Source organism: Arachis ipaensis, chromosome B4 (assembly GCF_059453495.1).
Source record: "Arachis ipaensis isolate K30076 ecotype BB chromosome B4, ASM5945349v1, whole genome shotgun sequence".
NCBI classification, from domain to species: domain Eukaryota; kingdom Viridiplantae; phylum Streptophyta; class Magnoliopsida; order Fabales; family Fabaceae; genus Arachis; species Arachis ipaensis.
Window position 1 is genome coordinate 109,362,826 of NC_142439.1, and position 18,783 is coordinate 109,381,608.

Sequence of the window (18,783 nt, forward strand, 5' to 3'; positions counted from 1 at the left end):
GGGGTGGTCCCTTTGATTTTCTTTAGGTGGTGGGTTATGTCGGGGCACCGAGTTGCCATGTTAGGCGTTGCCGTGTTGCCGTTTATTGGCGGCGACGACTTGGCTGTCTTCCTCGTCATTGATGTAATCTTTGGCAACGTTCTGGATCTCGTGCATGGTCCATACTGGTTTGGTGGTGATGTGTTTGCGAAAGTCTTCGTTCATGAGCCCGTTGGTTAGGCAGAGGCTTGCGATGGAATCCGTGAGTCCGTCGACCGTTAAGCATTCGTCGTTGAAGCGGTCGAGGTATTTCCTTGTGGATTCTTCTTGTTTTTGCGTGACCCCTAGTAGGCTGATGGGGTGTTTGGCTTTAGTGATTCTGGTCGTGAACTGGGCCATGAACTTTCGCGTTATGTCGTGGAAACTGGCTATGGATCCGTTTGGGAGGGCGTTGAACCATTTGATTGCCGGTCCAGCTAGGGTTACCGGGAAGGCCCTGCATCGGACCGCGTCGGCTGCTCCTTCTAAGTTCATCCTGGCCTCGAAGGCCGTTAGATGTTCCTGGGGATCTTTGGTTCCGTCGTACTTCATGTCGGTGGGTTTGTCAAAACCTTTAGGGAGTTTTGCTCTTAAAATCCTTTCTGTGAAAGGTGTAGCTCCCATTATTGTGTGGTCGTTTCTTGTGCGCTTGGTATCTCGGTGTCACCGATCTTCGTCCGAGTCGTGCTGACGACTCAGATCACGGGAAGCGCTGCGGTTGTGCCTTTTGCTGTGTCGCCGTTCTGGCGATTTCTCTCGTCCGTGGTTGCATGAGGTGCTGCGACCGTTTCTTCTATTGTGTCTCCGAGTTGGCGACCTGCCGTGGCGAGATTTTGATCGGGAAGTTGCATGGCTTCCGTGTTCGTTGTTGTGTCTTTCCTTGGTGGCCAATTTGCCTTCGAGTTCCTAGACCCAGAGGCGGAGGTCTTGAATGATTTGTGCCGCTTTGTCCCCTGTTTTCTCGGGGTGTCGTGGTTTTGTGATATGATCGTTCATGTGGTGGATAGTGCTTGCTATCCTGCCTTGGTTTATGACCTCCTGGTGTTCTGGGGTCGGATGGAGCGGTCGAGAGTCATCCCAGCCTGAGGAGGTTTCTTCCAGTACGTCCCCCATTCCGGCTTTGGACGACGCAGTTTTCCACAGACGGCGCCAATGTACAAGATGTCTCTGGTACGGGTTGAAGGATGGATCGGGAACCTGCGGGTCGAGGCGAAGACCGGGTCGCGTGACTGGAGCGATGGGGGAGGTACCTGCAAAGACACTCCGACGCTCAAGTCAGAATGAATCTAAGAGGTAGAAGGTGTGAGGAATGAGTGAATACCTGGAGGGACCTGGGTCCTCTATTTATAGGTGATGGGAGTCGTCTTATCTTATCTTGTTTGGTCAAGATAGGGAAGACGTTTGAATTCGAAAGTCGGTTAGGAGTTCTAGAGGGCCGTTTTCGAGCCTTCCGGAATAGGGAGACGGGTCGGACCCGAGGAACCGGATTCGGGTTTAACCTTGGGTCCGGGATCCGTGGGCCGGATCCGTAACACAAATCATTATCTTAATATCCAAAAAATTAATTTAAACAGTTTAATATCTATCCTAATTAAATCAAATAACTAATATATTTGACAAATTATAATTAATTTAATTTAATAAAATCGTCTGTATGTGTTTACATTAGACACTTTAAAAGGTTAGAATATTTTTTAAAATTAATTTATACTTATCTAAATTTAAAAATCTAACAAAACATCATATATTGATAAATTCAAAATTTTTCTTATGTTTGTGTCTATTATAGCTTTTACATTTTAAAAAATATTTTACCAAATATAATTTTTGTTTATTCTTGTGCTTATTGAAAAAAAATTATTTTTAGTTTAACTTATCAAAGGTGCTACAAATTTTAAGAATATATTTTTTAAAATTCAAATTTGATAATTTATTTTTGATAATTTAAAATTTTAACAAATTGATAATTAAAAAATTTTAATAATATTTTATTGAAATTTTTATACAGACATAAAAATAATTATTGAATTTATTAAAGAAATAATATAATTATTAAATTATATATTTTATAATAGATTATTTTAATATAAAATAAAAATAATAAAGATATTATTAAATTCTTTGAGTGTAAAATAAATAATATATTTTTTTGATTAATTTATGCCACATGCACTAAAATAAGTCTATTATAGACATTTATTAATTAATGACTTGTCATTAAATTAATATATCAGTGTAAAAGTTATAATTTGCACGGATAGCACTTACATTTTTTATAATACTATGTCACAATATCTTATATGAACGCAACAATAATCATGTTTCATCATTAGAGTAAAAAATAAAAAATATTATATAATTAAAATATCATATAACACATTTTCACTATCTTTTTAAATAATTAATTAAAAAAAGATAAGCATCAATTTTTTGGATAAAATAGAATAATATAAAATACACGAGTCAAATAAATATAAATATAGACATTATAAAATTTTATTAACAATCTCTTTATACAAAGTTACCATTTATAAAATTATATTAACAATTTAAATAAATTTAGTACCATAAAATGTATTTCAGTACTTATTTAATTATAATTATTAACCTTCTATTCTTATAAATATTAACAATCTAAATAAAATAATATCTTAAAACTTATTTTATTATGTATTTTAAAGTAACTACGAACATGCTATTTTCTAATTATTTTATAGTTTTATTTATCATTTATTTTCAATTAATTATGTTAGTGTGTAAATAAATTAAATTAAATAGGATAATACGTATACTAATAACATAAATGTTTAATTTGTGATTAACTTATGTTTAATTTAGTATAAATTTTTGCAAAAAAATAATTATTAGACCAATAAATAAATATATTAGACCAACAAACTTTTTTTAAAATACCAAGATACAAAAGAATAATATTAAAGAACCTTAAACAAAAAATTAGTGAAATATAAAATAAATAAAAAAATATTAACTTTGATATTAATATAGAAAAAAGAATATAAACAATGAATAAAAATATAAAATTTAAAATTAAAATATTTAAGATTAAGGAAAGAAATAAAGAGGAACGAACTTTTAGTAAATAATGACTCAAACATTCATGTGACAATAAATTAAATCAAATAATATACATTTAAATTAATTAAATTGAATAATTGATATAATAAATTAATTATAATTGTTTGGCTCAATAAATAAGTAACTCCGTCTATGTTACACTTGTGGTACATAGCCAGTCCGAAACCCGGATAAAGAAGGAGGGTTGTGTTAGGTCTTCAATAGCCAACATAAAAACTTAGTCGAATCTTCATAACATGGATCAAAAATGTTATTGCGCTAAAGCTAGGTCGTTGCCCAGAAGCAATGCACTGTATGGCTCACGTACAGTGTCAAATGAGTAAGAGCCGCTACATCGGTGCTCGACTGTAGTGTTAAATGAGCAAGGATTCCTGCGTTTTCGTTAACAGACAAGGGTAAATAAGTTAGTTCACAAAGATAAAGGTAAAGGTCAGGGCGGCAGAAAGTTGAGATTTGGGACATGGAGGCACTCTAATAGAAAAATCCATGGAAGTAGTGGATACCATGACAAGGAGGAAGATTAACATCATGTGCCTACAAGAAACAAAATGGGTTGGTACGAAGGCTAGGGAGTTGGAAGACCTAAATAAGAAGTTGGAGTTATGAAGAGAAGCTCTAGAAGTGTATGGTCTGCGCATAAGTCGTAGTAAGACGGAATATATGGAATGCAAGTCCATCCTGGGAAGGAAAAACCCTAAAATAGAGGTGAAGATTGGAGACAACATCCTACGAAAAGTTAAGAGTTTTAAGTATCTTGGGTACACCATACAAGATAATGGAGAGATTGAACAAGATGTAAATCATAGGATCCAAGCGGGTTGCTCAAAATAGCGGAGTGTTTCTGGTTTTATATGTGACAAAAAGGTGCCTTTAAAACTTAAAAGTAAATTCTATCGCACTGCTGTCAGACCGGCTATACTTTATGGTACAAAGTGTTGGACGGCCAAAGGAGAGTACGAACATAAGCTAAGTGTGACAGCGATGAAGATGTTGAAATGGATGAGTGGTCATACGCGATTGGATAGAATAAGAAATGAAGATATAAGAGAGAGAGAGAGAGAGAGAGAGAGAGAGTGAGTGAGTTGGAGTAACATCTATTGTGAAAAAGATGGTAGAATCACGTCTCAGGTGGTTTGGACATGTAAGAAGACCGACAGAGCACCCAATTAGGAGGGTGGATAAGATAGAAGATGGACAAGGGATGAAAAGTAGAGAAAGACCTAAGAAGACCATCCATGAGGTGATCAAATGAAATCTACATGTAAATAGTCTCTTTATAGACATGATACATAATAGAGCTTAATAACGTCATTTGATTCATATAGTTGACCCTACCTAGTGGAACAAGGCTTTGTTGTTGTTTGTTATTTGGCTCAATAAAATAAGTTAAATAAATAAAAATATCTTAAAAATATGCCTCATAAAAATTATAGCACTTTAAAAACCAGTAATCAAAATACATAAGATAAAAAATTAATGTAAATTAAAACAAAATTAATTTATTTATTTCAGTCAAATCAATAATTAATATAATTGATTAGTTATAGTTAATATAATCAAATAAAATATTAAATAATTTAATATTTATCTCAATCAAATCAAATAAATAATTGATTATAATAATTTTAAAAATTATTAATCAAAATACATAAGATAAAAAAATTAATATAAATTAAAATAAAATTTATTTATTTATTTCAGTCAAATCAAATAACTAATGTAATTAATTAGTTATAGTTAATATGGCCAAATATAATATTAAATAATTGAATATTATCTCAATCAAATTAATAATTAATTAACATATTTAAATAAAATAAATTAAAAAATACTTTGAGGAACATGCAAGGTCAACTATACTAGTAATCAAACAAATTCGATTTTAATAATATATCATAAATTATAAATTATTTAATGGCTATAATTTTAGAAATGTAAAATTTATAATAATATCTAGATGTTCTACATTATTTCGAGGTAAGGTATGATAAGATTAAAATATTAAATTTAATATACAAATACTATCTTTCTATTTAAAATATGCTCTTAATCTATTAAGTTAGAGAAATTGAGATTTGATATGAAATTAAAAAAAAAATAAACTAAATATGTATGGAATCATGTTAGGGAGTCAATGGAATATTTGTACAATGTGTACAATGGGCTATGAGTTAAAAAATGAACATTATCCATACTATCCAGAATAACCATTCGGGTAGCAGGGATAATGAACATCTCATATCATGAAACCACTCATCCCAAAAGTTTAAGCTGATCTTAAGTTTTACCAAGAATCGAATTCTTGACTTTTCGGATCTAGAATTTTGATACCATGTCATGAAATCACTCATCCCAAAAGCTTAAGCTGATAGAAAAAGGTAACACTAATAATTATATTTCTAATACTGAATTGGACATCTCTAAACTTCTATTATACACATTGTACAGATATTCCATTAGTTCTTTATATTTCCTCATATATAAAATATAAAATTATAACAAAATTTAAGTAAAATCGTGAGATTTAATACAAATTTTACAAAATTAATTAATTTATTTAAAATTATAATATAAAAAATTTTAAGCATTAAAAAGTGATTATACTTTATACTTCTCATATTTTTTACTTACGTTAGTTGGTGCTCTTATGTACGAAAACTAGAGAACGAAAACGACTAGAGAAGTATTTATTTTATATATAAATTGTCAAATATTTTTTTTGAATAAAAAATTGCCAAGCAAAAGCTTAAAGAAGTATAAACTTTTTGTGATAAGAATTAAGAAACTTAAAACGTGGGGAGGATCGTGACTCGTACGTGAGATGTGAACATTGAAATTGCAATGCGAAGTTAATGCTTGGTTGTAATGTGCATCCAGCCGCCGAAAAATCATTCACAGCGGACAGAAGTTAATTAATGATAATTAATAATGAATTAATGATTACACATATATAACCTGGTCTGCCGGTCATGTTCTCAGGATCCAGATGTCTTGTTTCCTTTTCAAGATCTGATGCCAGGTCTTACCAAAATATAGCTTGCAGTTACACCACAGTTATCTCATTTTTTTTTTTTTGGTAAAATAAGAAAGAAGAAAAACTAAACTAAATCATATTGTATTAGATGCAACATTTTTTTTTACCAAAGATACGAGACTCGAACCCGCAATCTCTTAATTGAGTATGAGAAGATTATGCCATTTGAGTTATTACTCATTGGCTATTAGATGCAACATTTGCAATAGAAGTTGTAACTAAATATATTGGTCAGCTATTCTTTGTATATTATGTTTGTTAAAAGATCAATAACTTTATTAGTCTCACGATACATAATATCAAATTGAATAAAAAAAAAATTTTGCACATCTTAAGTTCAAAAGTTTTGGAGAAAAGTTCTGATTTACAGTAATTTTGAAGAGGATTCAAGGTGTTAATTAATGAATACGCATCAATTGAGTTGGTTTTACACACAATATTTTGAACAACATTTTTTAGTATCAACATCAATCCGCATCAAATATCCCACAATTCTGTACAGAACACATTTGAACTAGAAATTTTTTCTGTACTCCATGAAATCCCCAGACCATCTTTGTCACGAAGAACACATTCATACTCGACCTTTTTAGTTAGGAAAAATACTTCCGTCATAGTTAATTTTCACATATCCAATGTTCGGTTGAGTCTACTTGTATTCAATCAAAAAGGAACTTTGTTAGAAATTTGAAGACGAGGCAATTCGGAATTCTTCGGCCAAGAATTTGACTTTGAAAACTATGGAAGTTAAGCAGGGGTTTGGTTTTCATTATTGAAGATATAAGCATTCCTATCAAGCCATATTCACCACAAAGCCGTTGACAAGAGAAACAAATCAGTTCTTCTTAACAACGTTTGCAACCAAGTCAAAAAATCTTGTACCATTAAAGTCGGAGCTTGATTGATTTCGAGGTTGCTCCAGATGCATTGGTCTTTCTTTAGATCTTTCTTTAATTGATCCTCAATCAATGCTAGATGACATAGGCCTTGTGCCTGATGCATCCGCATCTTTAATTGTTTTTTCTTTAGAATTTTATTCAATAAGCTAATGATTCTTGTTACATAAGCAATAATTTCATAATTTAATGAGCATTACTTTGATTTAGGTTGAATTCATTTGTTACAGGAGAATTTAGAAGAGAATTAGCACAAGCCAAGGAGGAAGAAGAGGCTAGGAATCATCATAAACAAGAGACACAAGAAAGAGAATTAAACAGAGAGCTCTCTGGACCAAACATAGAGATCCCTAGACAACAATTGGTGCCAAACTTCAGTTGTGCAACGTGAGAGCCTGGCTGTGCAATGTGAGAAGTGAAACAGAGAGTCAATTGGTGCCAAACTCCAGCCGTGCAATGTGGAGGTGTAGCCGTGCAACATGAAGGAGCTAACAGAGGGCAATTATCCAAGGAATTCCATGTGTGTAATGTGGGAGGTGTGTGTGTGCAACGTGAAGCATAAAACAGAGGCTAACCTTCCCAAGACTAGGCCATACGTTGCACGCATGAGGCCATATGTCCCACGCTCCAAATGGTTCATTCTCAAGGGACTTAATTCATTCACCAAGTCCTCTAATTCTTCAAATACTTAAGTGATTAACTCAAGGCCTAATATAAGCCATAAAATCTAGCATTGATTGAGGATCATGAGGAGAAAGATCTAAAGCTTGAATTGAGAAGAAAAATATTAATTAGTTAGATCTAATTATATTTTAAGTTGATTTTGAATTAGTTTTGACTTTGGAAATTGTTTTAGGGTAAGTATAAAAAGAAAAGGTGTCACATACATAATATTCTTCGGCAGTTTTTACAATTTATAATTCAAGGTTTTATTTTAAAGCATGAGTCACTAATCTCCTCAGTTAAGGTTAGGAGTTCTGTTGATTCCTATGAACTAATGTTATAGCTTTTCTTCTTTGAGTAATGCATTGATGTTTTCTTAAGAAAGAGTTTTCGTTCTTCATTTAAGAGATTTGAATGTGTTAGAAAACAATTCTCTTCTAACTTGAATTCTCTTAATATCTTGGAAAAGTTAATTAATTGAAGTAAGCTTGAAAACTTCTTCTCATGATTCTTAGATTTTGAACTTGGACTTGATAAGTGACATCGAATCAACCAAGTTTGGTTCTTGAAAATTGTGTGGTTTTTAAATCAGTGAACGTTCTTAATCTTTTGTCACAATTGATTAATCAAGGAATTGGTAATTGATTAGGATTAGAGAAATTGAATTACCAAGGAATTGGAGTTTGATCATTTATGATTTGCCATAAGTACATCTTTGCATAATCAAGGTGGAGAGCGAAAAGTATTTTTTCGAAAGTCTCAACATCTTTGAATCCTTAACTCTCTTAATCATATTGTTTTCTCACTCGTTTATTATTGCTTTTGTTAAATTTCCTATTTTTATGCTAAGTGTTCTTGAAATCCTAAGTTTTTGATTGTCTGACTAGAATAATCAATTAACTATTGTTTGCTTAATCCATTAATCCTCGTGGGAACGATAACCCACTCCCGTGTTATTACTTGAGATAATTTGGTGCACTTGCTGATAGTTTGTGGTTCTGCAAAAACCCGCATCAGTGCCAAATCTTCATTCCCTCGTTCAAGCTTAGAAGCTTAGATATTAGTGAAAGAAATAAAAAAGGTCCTGGAGGGTGGATATGGCCCATGCTTTGGACACAATTTAGGCACATTGAACGTGGCCTTTGGCATGTTGAACGTGGCCTTGGAGATGAGCTACTAGAGGTGCCTAAAAATGGCACGTTAGCCGTGAGGCTTGGCAAGTCCAACATGAGTGGGAGAGCAAGCCATTGGAGGTGGCTTCAAGAGGCACGTTGAACGTGCTTCCTTCCATGTTTGACGTGAGATTGGGGTTGAGTCCCTGAAGCTTGTCTGTTTGGTCCAGCAACCTTTCTGTTTGGTCGAGAAGTTCTATTTTGCTTCCTCCTTCTCTGGTTCTTGAGTGTCCCTCTTGCTTGCTTCTTTTCATCGTTGTTCTTGCTTATTTCCATTACTTTCCTACACATGCCAAATCTCAAAGCAACTCCAAGAGACATTGATCAAAAGCATTAAAATCTTGCTTAAGAATAAGGAAAAAACTAACTTTATTCAAAGAATTAATAAAGGAAATAACTAAAGATGCTCATCCACGGAAATATGAATCATTTCTTGGGTATGAGTAGTAACTTATGTGGTTTCTCTCCATTATTTTCCTTGGCACAAAACACTAAATTGAATTAACGCACCATGTGGTACAAAGAAAAGAAAAGAATAAAGAACAAAAAACAAAATATTTTTAAATTATTTTTTTGAAACCGAAGAAAAACAAAAAAAAGCATCTAATCTTGGTAATCAATTAATGTGGTAATTGTTAATCACAATTAATTCCAGGCAATGGTGCCAAAAACTTGATGCGAATTTTATAAAACCATAAACTATCGACAAGTGCACCGAATCGTATCAAGTAATACCACGGGAGTGAGTTATTGTTCCCACGAGGATTAACAGACTAAGCAAGCAATAGTCAATCGATTATTCTAGTTAGACAATAAAAAACTTAGGGTTTCAAGAGCAATTGCATAAAAACAGTGAATTGAATAAGGTAAACAGTAAATGGTAGAGAAAATAATATGAGTAAAAAAGTTAAGGTTTCAGAGATGTTAAAATTCTGAAAAAATACTTTTCACTCTCTACTTTGATCATGCAAGATGTCTGTTCCAGGGGCTACCGAAAACGGTGATTTGGGCCTGGACGTGAGGTCCAGACTCCTTCTGGGGCAACGTCTGACTTGTACTAATGCCGATGTGCCACCATCTGAGTTCTTCGTGGGTAGGTGGGGTGGTACCTGCAAAAGACTCCGATGATTAAGTTAGCAAGGGCTTTAAGCAAGTTTTTAGTAGATTAAGACTTGAACATACCTGAGGAATATCAGTGTATTTATAATAGAATAGGTAACCACCTTTTGGAGTAGTTCCACCTTTATGGATGGATAATCGTTCCCTTTATCTTGGAAGTTTATTGGGATGTATCTTCTAGGTGAGATAGAGATAGTAGGAGAGATTTGGGGAGGTAGTTACTAATTTGGGTAAGTAAGGCCGGACCTCCTTGACGCAAGCGACCTCTTAAGAGGTCGGGTAAGTGAGAGAGGCCACCCTTGATGGGCCTTTATCTTTAAAGGGCCTGGCTTTGTGTTTTGAGCTAGGGTATGAATAGTGCCACTGCTTGAGTTTGAGCTTTCATGAGGTCAGGCTCAAGCATTTGTGGTTTCAGTTTCCTTCGTCGGGTACGCCGCCTTTATGAGGTCGGGTACTCGATGTGTTTCAAAAATTTTGAAACATTGCTACTTGATAACGTGGTGCACGTTACGCGGTTGTTTTGCTTGGGCTTCGTGTGTGGCATTAAAGGAGGGGTGTGAAATATCTTTTTCTCCCCTTGTCCCTTATAAAAGCTTCAACTCTTCCCTCTTCCTTCTTTTTCTGTTTCTAAAAACGTTTTGTATTTTACCGTTTCCTTTGTTCAAACCCTTTCACCCTTCTTTTTCCTCCTTTGTTCTTGAATTCAAGATTTTCTTATCTTTGAGGTATAGAAGGCTTTGTTGGTTCTTTTGAAATGGAACATTCACATTTCTGTTGTTTGACGTGCCCTTCTCCTTCCGTGTTTCACTAAGGTTGGTGCTTTTCCTCGTTTTTTGTTTTTCAATTTGCTCTGGGTAGTACTTGTATTTCCTTGTCTTGAATGATAGTGATTTGAAATATTGTTGGTGATGGAGGCTTTTGCATTTCCTCTTTTGCATTTTCTTCGCTACTTGTTGTGTCTTGAAGCTATTTGAAACTGTCGCTGCTTGAGATTGTAGCTGTGTACTATAATTGTATTGTCCCTAAATGGTGTCGCTTTTGCCTGTTTGAAAGTGATTCCATTTTGGTATCTTAAGTATCTTTGTTGAAAAATCATTTTTGAAATTGTATTTTTCATTCTGTTGACAAGGACCCGACTTCCTTTGTTTGGTGTGTGACTTCTTTTATGACGATTTCTTTGTTTTGTAGGTATAACCTTTATGTCTCGATCTGTAATTCATAACATGTCGACCAAAGTTCCATCTCACCTGACCTGGGTAGATATATTTGTTCTTACTTCTGTCCCTGTTATTGATAGAGAGTATGTCGAGACCTTTCGTAGGCACCATAGGTTGTGTAAAAACCGGGAGGATGAGAGGAACTATGAAATAATTGTTGCTGATCCCAAGGAGAGGGTGTGTTTTCCCCTACTTGATAAGTCGTAATGCCATTTCTTTTATGCTTATGATTGCCTTTTCACTAAGCTAGATGTTAGACTTCCTTTTTTTGATTTTGAAATTAATGTCCTCTGGGCTTACAATGTTGCTCCTACCCAAGTACACCCCAATTCGTGCGCTTTTCTGAAAATATACCAGCTTCTTTATCGGGAACTGGATGTCTGACCTTTCCTTAAAGTCTTGTTTTACCTTTTTGTGCTAACCAAACCTTTTAGTTCTTCTAAAAAACTAATTTGGATTTCTTTCAGAGCTGTCCAAGGGAGGAAAGTTTTTGCTATCTTCGATGAGTGGTTTCATGATTTCAAGAACTATTTTTTCAAAATCTGAGACGCTAAGGATGCCTAACCTTTCTTCCTTGACGAGAACAAAGAACCTTATTTTCCTTTGTACTGGGAAGAGAAACCTGTAATAGGTAAGTATAATGTAGATGATTTAGACGATCTTGAAGAGAGCATAGTTGGCCTGTTTCATGAGTGTTGAGGCCGGCCTCTTTATTTGGACACCAAAAAGTTTTTAGGGGATCCCAATCAACTCTAGTCCGAGCTAGGTAGCCCTCTTTCCTTTTGCTTATAAATTTTGGTTGTAAGGTTGTATTGACAACTAATGTGTCTTTATTTGGCTATTGCAGAAAAAACATCATGGCTCGAGGCATACAATTAAAGGAAGCTGGTGACATTGCTTCCCGGTCTTCTCCTTCAAAGTCAGACTCGGGTGCGTCAGCCTCTCGAAAGGTTATATTTGTCTCAGTGTCTCAACCAATTCTTCCCCTTCCCACCTCGGATAGTTCCAAGGCCCGTCCTCCTCCTCCTTCCTCTGAACCGAATCCTAAAAGACAGAAGACTGTTGAGTTGGAGAGCATATACAACAAGGGCTTTAATGGACTTTCTTAGAGTGAAAAGCATATTCTTCCTCATAGCCATATTAGTATGGATGATGTGTCCATCAAAAACCATCTCTAGCTCCTGGCCCAAGCTGGAATTCAAACAGCAGGCATATGTGCATCCTTGGCCAGGGAGTCGGAGAAGACTCCCCTTAGCGCCACCCATAATTCGTTGGTGGATTTTTAAGCCGAGGTGGTTTCTTTGAAGGAGGCCAAAATGGAGCTTGAGGAGAAGAGAGATGCATCGCTATCTGACTTGGGTAAAGCTCGGGACAAGGTGAAATAGGCAGAGGTGGCTTTGGCTATGTTGAAGGGTTTGAGAAAGAAAGTAGAAGAGAGCTACACCCGCGTCTTTGGGGAGAGGCTCGACCTTGTGGATGAGCTGACTAAGGCCCGAGACAAATATGCAAAACTCGAGGAATTTGTGGCTAAGGGAAAGGATGAAATGTTTGCAAATCTAAAGGCCCAGTTCCGTGTTATGGCTCCCGAGGCGGACCTTTCCATGATCAACCAGGACAACATTGTGGAAGACGAAAAGATCGTCCCTGCTCCCGAGAAAGATGAGGAGGTTCCCTTTGGGGGTAGATGTCAGTCAGACTTCCTAGAATCCCGAGGATCCTCCTGAGGTCGTTAATGGCGAGCTCCCTCCTTCTCTGACTGGTTCGATTCCCGCAATGCTGGTTTCTGAGTATGACCTGACTCCTTCTGTCCAAGATGAGGATACTGTCACAGGAGAGCAGCTTGCTCCTTTGTAGTTTCTTTTAATTTTCATAGTTTCAATGACCCGATATTTGGATCTCGGATGAACTTTTATTGTAATAACTCGTAGTTGTTTGAACATTTTATTTTATTTCAGTTGTAATTAAACAACTTTAGAATTCGTTAAAGAACCTTTCTTCAATTTAATAATGATTTTAGGTCTTTGTTCTTTTGTTAAAGATATTAGCCTATACAATTACTTAGTTGGAGATTATACCTCGACAACTTTTTTAACGTTGTTTTCTCGCCAAGTTTAATAGTGATGTTGGCACAATAGGTCGGTGTAGAATGTTGTGTTTCCCTTTGTAAGATCCGACTTCGTGTAATCGGACTTTGGCAAGATACTTTTACACTTCATTTTGTTTCGCCTTAATTTTGAGGTCGGTCTTACGAATTGCTTACATAACTTCTTACATTTATTTGCACCTTGTCGCTTCATCTTGCCGACCATACTAGGTTGGGCAATGATTTTCATGATTTGTCGAGCTTAAATTAATATGTTTTTATAGGAAAATTTTAAAGAAGAAGTGGATTTATCATTAATAAATGAAAAAATGCCTTACATAAGTTTGCTCATTAAAACTCTCTTAAAACAAAAAAAACCCCTTCTCAGAAAAAAAAAAATCATGAAGTCGGAAAAAAGAGTATTCTAAGGAACAAGGTGAGCTACCTAACTGTAGTACTTCTTCAAGTTACTCGTGTGCCAGGACCTCGGGAGTTCCTTCCCTTGTAAGTCGGACACTTTGTAGTAAACTCATCCCTAAGATTTCAACAATCTTGTCGGGTTCTTTCTATTTTGCCGCCAGCTTTCCATCATCCGACTTCTGAATCCCTATGTCATTTTGGATCAGTATAAGGTCGTTCATGATAATGCTTCTTTTGATTACCTTCTAATTATACTTCAGAGCCATCCTTTGCTTTAGTGTTTTCTCTTTGATCCAAGCTTGTTCTTGGACTTCTGAAAGGAGGTCGAGCTCTTCCTTTTGCGCTGGGGTATTGACCCCTTCGTTGTAGAATATTACCCTTGGGGATTCATCAGCGATCTCTACAGGAATCAGGGCTTCCATTCTGTAAGCAAGTCGAAAAGGTGGCTCCCTTGTTGTGGAATGAGGAGTTGTCCGATATGCCCATAAGACTTGAGGAAGCTCATCTGCTCATGCTCCCTTTGCATCTTGTAGTCGGCTATTCAACCCGGCCAATATAACTTTGTTTGCAGCTTCAACTTGTTTATTGGCCTGAGGGTGTTCTACCAATGTAAATCGGTGCTTTATCTTGAGGCCGGCTACCAAGTTCCTGAAGATTGAGTGGGTAAATTGAGTTCCATTGTCCGTGATGATGGAGTGGAGAACTCTAAACCTTGTGATAATATTCTTGTAGAGAAACTTTCGACTTTGCTGGGCTGTGATAGTCGCTAATGGTTTCGCCTCGATCCTTTAGTAAAATAGTGAATCCCCACTATAAGGTATTTTACTTGTCCTGGAGCTTGAGGGAATGGTCCGAGAAGATCGAGACCCCATTTTGCGAATGGCCATGGTGAGGTTATGCTAATAAGATCTTTGGGAGGTGCAACATGGAAGTTGGCATGCTTCTGGCAAGGCGGGCACTTTTTGACGAACTCGATTGCTTCTCTTTGCAAGGTCAGTCAAAAGAAACCAGCTCGGATCACCTTCTTAGCTAGTGATCAGGCTCCCAAATGGTTCCCACATATGCCACTGTGTACTTTCTCTAGGACCTCGTTCGTATTAGAGGTCGGGACGCACTTTAGGAGAGGTGTTGATACCCCTCTTTTGTATAGAATATTGTGGACCAAGGTATAATTTTATGCTTCCCTTATGAGTCTTCAAGCCTCTTTTTCATCTTCAAAAATGATATAAAATTTAAGATAGTTGACTATAGGGGTCATCCATCCTAAATTTTGGTTAGATATGGCCATTATGTCCGAGTTGTCACGTACTTTTGACACTGATGGTGCATGGAGAGTTTCCTGGATGAGGCTTCTATTGTTACCCCCTGGCTTGGTGCTGCCTAGCTTGGAGAGGGCATCTGCTCGGGCATTCGACTCCCAAGTTATGTGTCAGATCTCTTTTTTCGAGAACTGTTATAGTTGTTCTTGGCTTCGTCTAGGTAATTCTTCATGTTGGGATCTTTGGCTTGATAAGTGCCATTAATTTGTGAAGTTATCACTTGAGAGTCATTAAACACTATCAACCTTTCTGCCCCCACTTCTTTAGCCAACATCAAGCCAACAAGCAAGACTTCATATTTTGCTTGGTTATTAGAAGCAAGAAACTCGAACCTTAGCGAGAGTTCTATCCGAGTTCCTTGCTCACTTTCCAGGATAACACCTGTTCCACTGCCGGCTTTATTAGATGATCCATCTACGTATACGCTCCAAGTTGTTAGGATTCCCGGACTTTCAGTGTATTCAGCTACGAAGTCAGCGAGGTATTGTAACTTGATTGCTGTCCGAGCTTCATATTTCATCAAACTCAGACAGTTCCACAGCCCGTCGTAGCATCTTTCCTGCTAGGTCTATTTTTTGTAGAATGTGCTTCATGGGTTGATTAGTTCAGACCTTTATAGTGTTAGCCTAGAAATAAGGTCGGAGCCTTCGAGAGGTGAGGATAAGAGCTTACGCAAACTTTTCTATCTTTTGGTAGTTTAACTCTGCTCCTTGTAAAGCTTTGCTGACAAAGTAGATGGGTTGCTGTCTGTTCTCGTCTTCTCAGATTAGGACGGAGAAGATAGCTCGGCTTACCATTACCAAATAGAGAACGCGCTCTTCTCCTGAAATAGGTTGGATGACTGGGTGAGTATAGGGAGCCGGCCCAAAAATACTTAAAACCCTTGAAAGGCTTATTCACATTCCTGGGACCATTCAAATTGACTCCCCTTTTTTAGTATCGAGTATAATGGTAGAGACTTTAACACTGACCCTGCTAAGAACCTGGATAGTGCTGCTAACCTTCCATTTAGTTGTTGGACTTCTTTGAGACAAGTTGGGCTCTTCATCTCTAGTATGGATGTGCACTTGTCCGGGTTGGCCTCTATGCTTCTTTGAGTGAGCATGAAACCTTAGAACTTCCTGGCTTCAACTCCGAAGGTACATTTTAAGGGGTTTAGTGGTGCGGAATTTATAACCCACAAACTAACCGGCAAGTGCACCAGGTCGTACCAAATAATACCTCAAGTGAGTGAGGGTCGATCCCACGAGGATTGATGGATCAAGCAATAACGGTTAAGTGATTCGCTTAGTCAGACAAGCAGAAAATGGTATTTGATTTCAATTGCATTAAACAGTAAATTCAGAGAATTAATAAAACAAGCAGTAAACGGGTTGTGAAATATATGAGTAAAATAGTTAAGGTTTCAGAGATGTTTATTTTTTGGATTAAATTTTCTTACCAACTATTTTAATCAAGCAAGATTCAATTCATGGCAAACTATATGTGACTAAACCCTAATTCCTTAGACCTATTTAGTCTCCTCTAACCTTCATCAACCACCAATTCCTTGGTCACTTGATTCCAATTAGAGGGTTAAGTTCAAAACTAGTTTATGTGCCACAAAAACCCTAATTATCCAAATATAAGAGAATTATATGTCACGTATCCTGTTAAGTCCAGATAATTAGAAGTTTAAGAGAAATTGTTTTCAAGATGTTGTTCAAGTAAATTGCTTTTCCAAGGTTTACAAGAACTCAATTAGAATAAAGGTCATACTTCCGTTCCACCCATATTCATAAGATGAAGAACAAAAACAATTCTTGAAATTGAAATCAAAACAGTAATTAAAATAGAAGAGTAATAGTATCAATCCATACAATAAACAGAGCTCCTAACCTTAACAGTGGAGGTTTAGTTGCTCATGGCTCAGAGAGAAAAACAAGGATTCTAAAAAACTGTAAATTACGGAATGAGGTCCGAGAGAAGAGAAGCCCGAATGGCTGATTCTTTGTCTTGGCACCTAACTTGGAAAAAGCCAAGTTAGGCGCCAACTATGCAGCATGAAACTTCAACGTGTAAGTCTTCCTTTAGTGCCTAACTTAGAGTATCCCAAGTTAGGCGCCACCAAGGCCGAGTGTGCTGGAGAAGAAGTGTACACTATTATACATCGTTGGGAAGCTCTGGAAGTTAGCTTTTCAATGCTGCTGAAATAATGTCAATTGGACCTCTGTAACTCAAGTTATTTTTGTTGGAGTGTAGGGAGGCAGAGTTGATAGCATCATTCACTTTCTTCTCTTTTTCTACAGAAACTCCATCAAATCCATCCGAATGCTACCTGAAATAAACAAAATTACACACAACTAAAAGTAGCATCTATAGTGGCTAAAAGATATTTAAATCTTGATTAAACTTAACAATTCAAATGCAAATTCACTAGGAAAAGATAGAAAAGATGCTCACGCATCACAACACCAAACTTGAATTGTTGCTTGTCCTCAAGCAACCAAAACTAATATAGGCTTAGGATGTGAATTTGCATGAGAAGTGAGTGTTCAATTAAGCTCCTATCTCTTCTTAAAGTGGGGTTTATACACTGCAATCCTGAATAGTTTTGGCATCTCACTATCCTTTGAATCAGAGGAATGTCACTATTATTCGTAATTAGAATCCAGATAATATTATGAATTCTCTAATCTTTTTACTTCGGATTAATTCTTGAACACAACAAATTTTCTTTAATTCCTTTTTTCTTTGGTGCTTTGCACCTTGAGCCTAGCCATGACTTTAAATGCTTTGTCTCAAGCTTCACTTGACACAAAAACACCACAAGCACTTAACTGGGGAACTCTCTTTAGGTTCTGATTTTTCTTTCAATTACTCCCAGACAGTGGTGCTCAAAGCCTTTGGCATACTCTGTTAGCTGTACTTAATCTCGACTTTTAGTGCTCTGTCTCAAGGATTACTTGACACATTTACACCACAAGCATATGACTAGGAAAATAACTTTTTGAGCTTTTAATCATGTCTGACCTCCTAGTAATTGATGCTCAGAGCCTTGGACCTTGCTTTTAATTTTTCTTTTGTTGTTGCTTTTGCTTCAAGGATTAAGCTTTTGTTTACTTCAGAGAATTCATAATAGTTCTCTAAATTCTTGTTCCTCATACATCAACATCCTTTGGTTCAAATTCAAATATGCACTGTTCATATCATGCATTCAGAATCACAGATAAGACCACCACATTTAAGTAAATAAGACTATTCTTCAATAACAACTCAATTCCTCATGAAATACATTATTTCTTTTATTTTTCTTTTTGATTCAAGCTCAGTGAGTGGTACATGAGAAAACTTTTTAGAATTGAAAGCAAATAACAGAATTAAGATTAGCAAAATTAAACTAAAGCTTAGGAATTGAAATAACCAAAGATCATGCAGACACTAAGACAAAATAGTAGAAAACAGGAACATAACATAATAAAAGCAGAATAAAATAGGAAGTGAAAATGGAACTAAGCCACCTCAGTCTCCATGGTGGGGATCTCTCTCCTTTGGCTGTGGTCCATATGGTCCTCTCTGACGGCTAAAGTCCTGTCTCAGCTGGGCAATCTTCTGGCGCTGAGAGTCCTGAGCAGCCCCATCTGATCAAGGGTGGTAGTGAGATACTCCCAACGGTTGTCTTGTGTCACCCTCATCTGCTCCATGGATGCAGTGTACTGCTGCCAGCGGCTATCCTGCGTGATTCTCATCTGCTCAATAGAGGAAGT

The 18,783-nt window shown here is 36.3% G+C and overlaps 1 pseudogene; it reads left to right on the plus strand.

Annotated features, from left to right (window-relative positions):
- The first annotated feature begins 9,851 nt into the window (after positions 1–9,851).
- LOC148568736 (uncharacterized) lies at positions 9,852–12,939 on the plus strand (annotated as a pseudogene).
- The last annotated feature ends 5,844 nt before the right edge of the window (positions 12,940–18,783 follow it).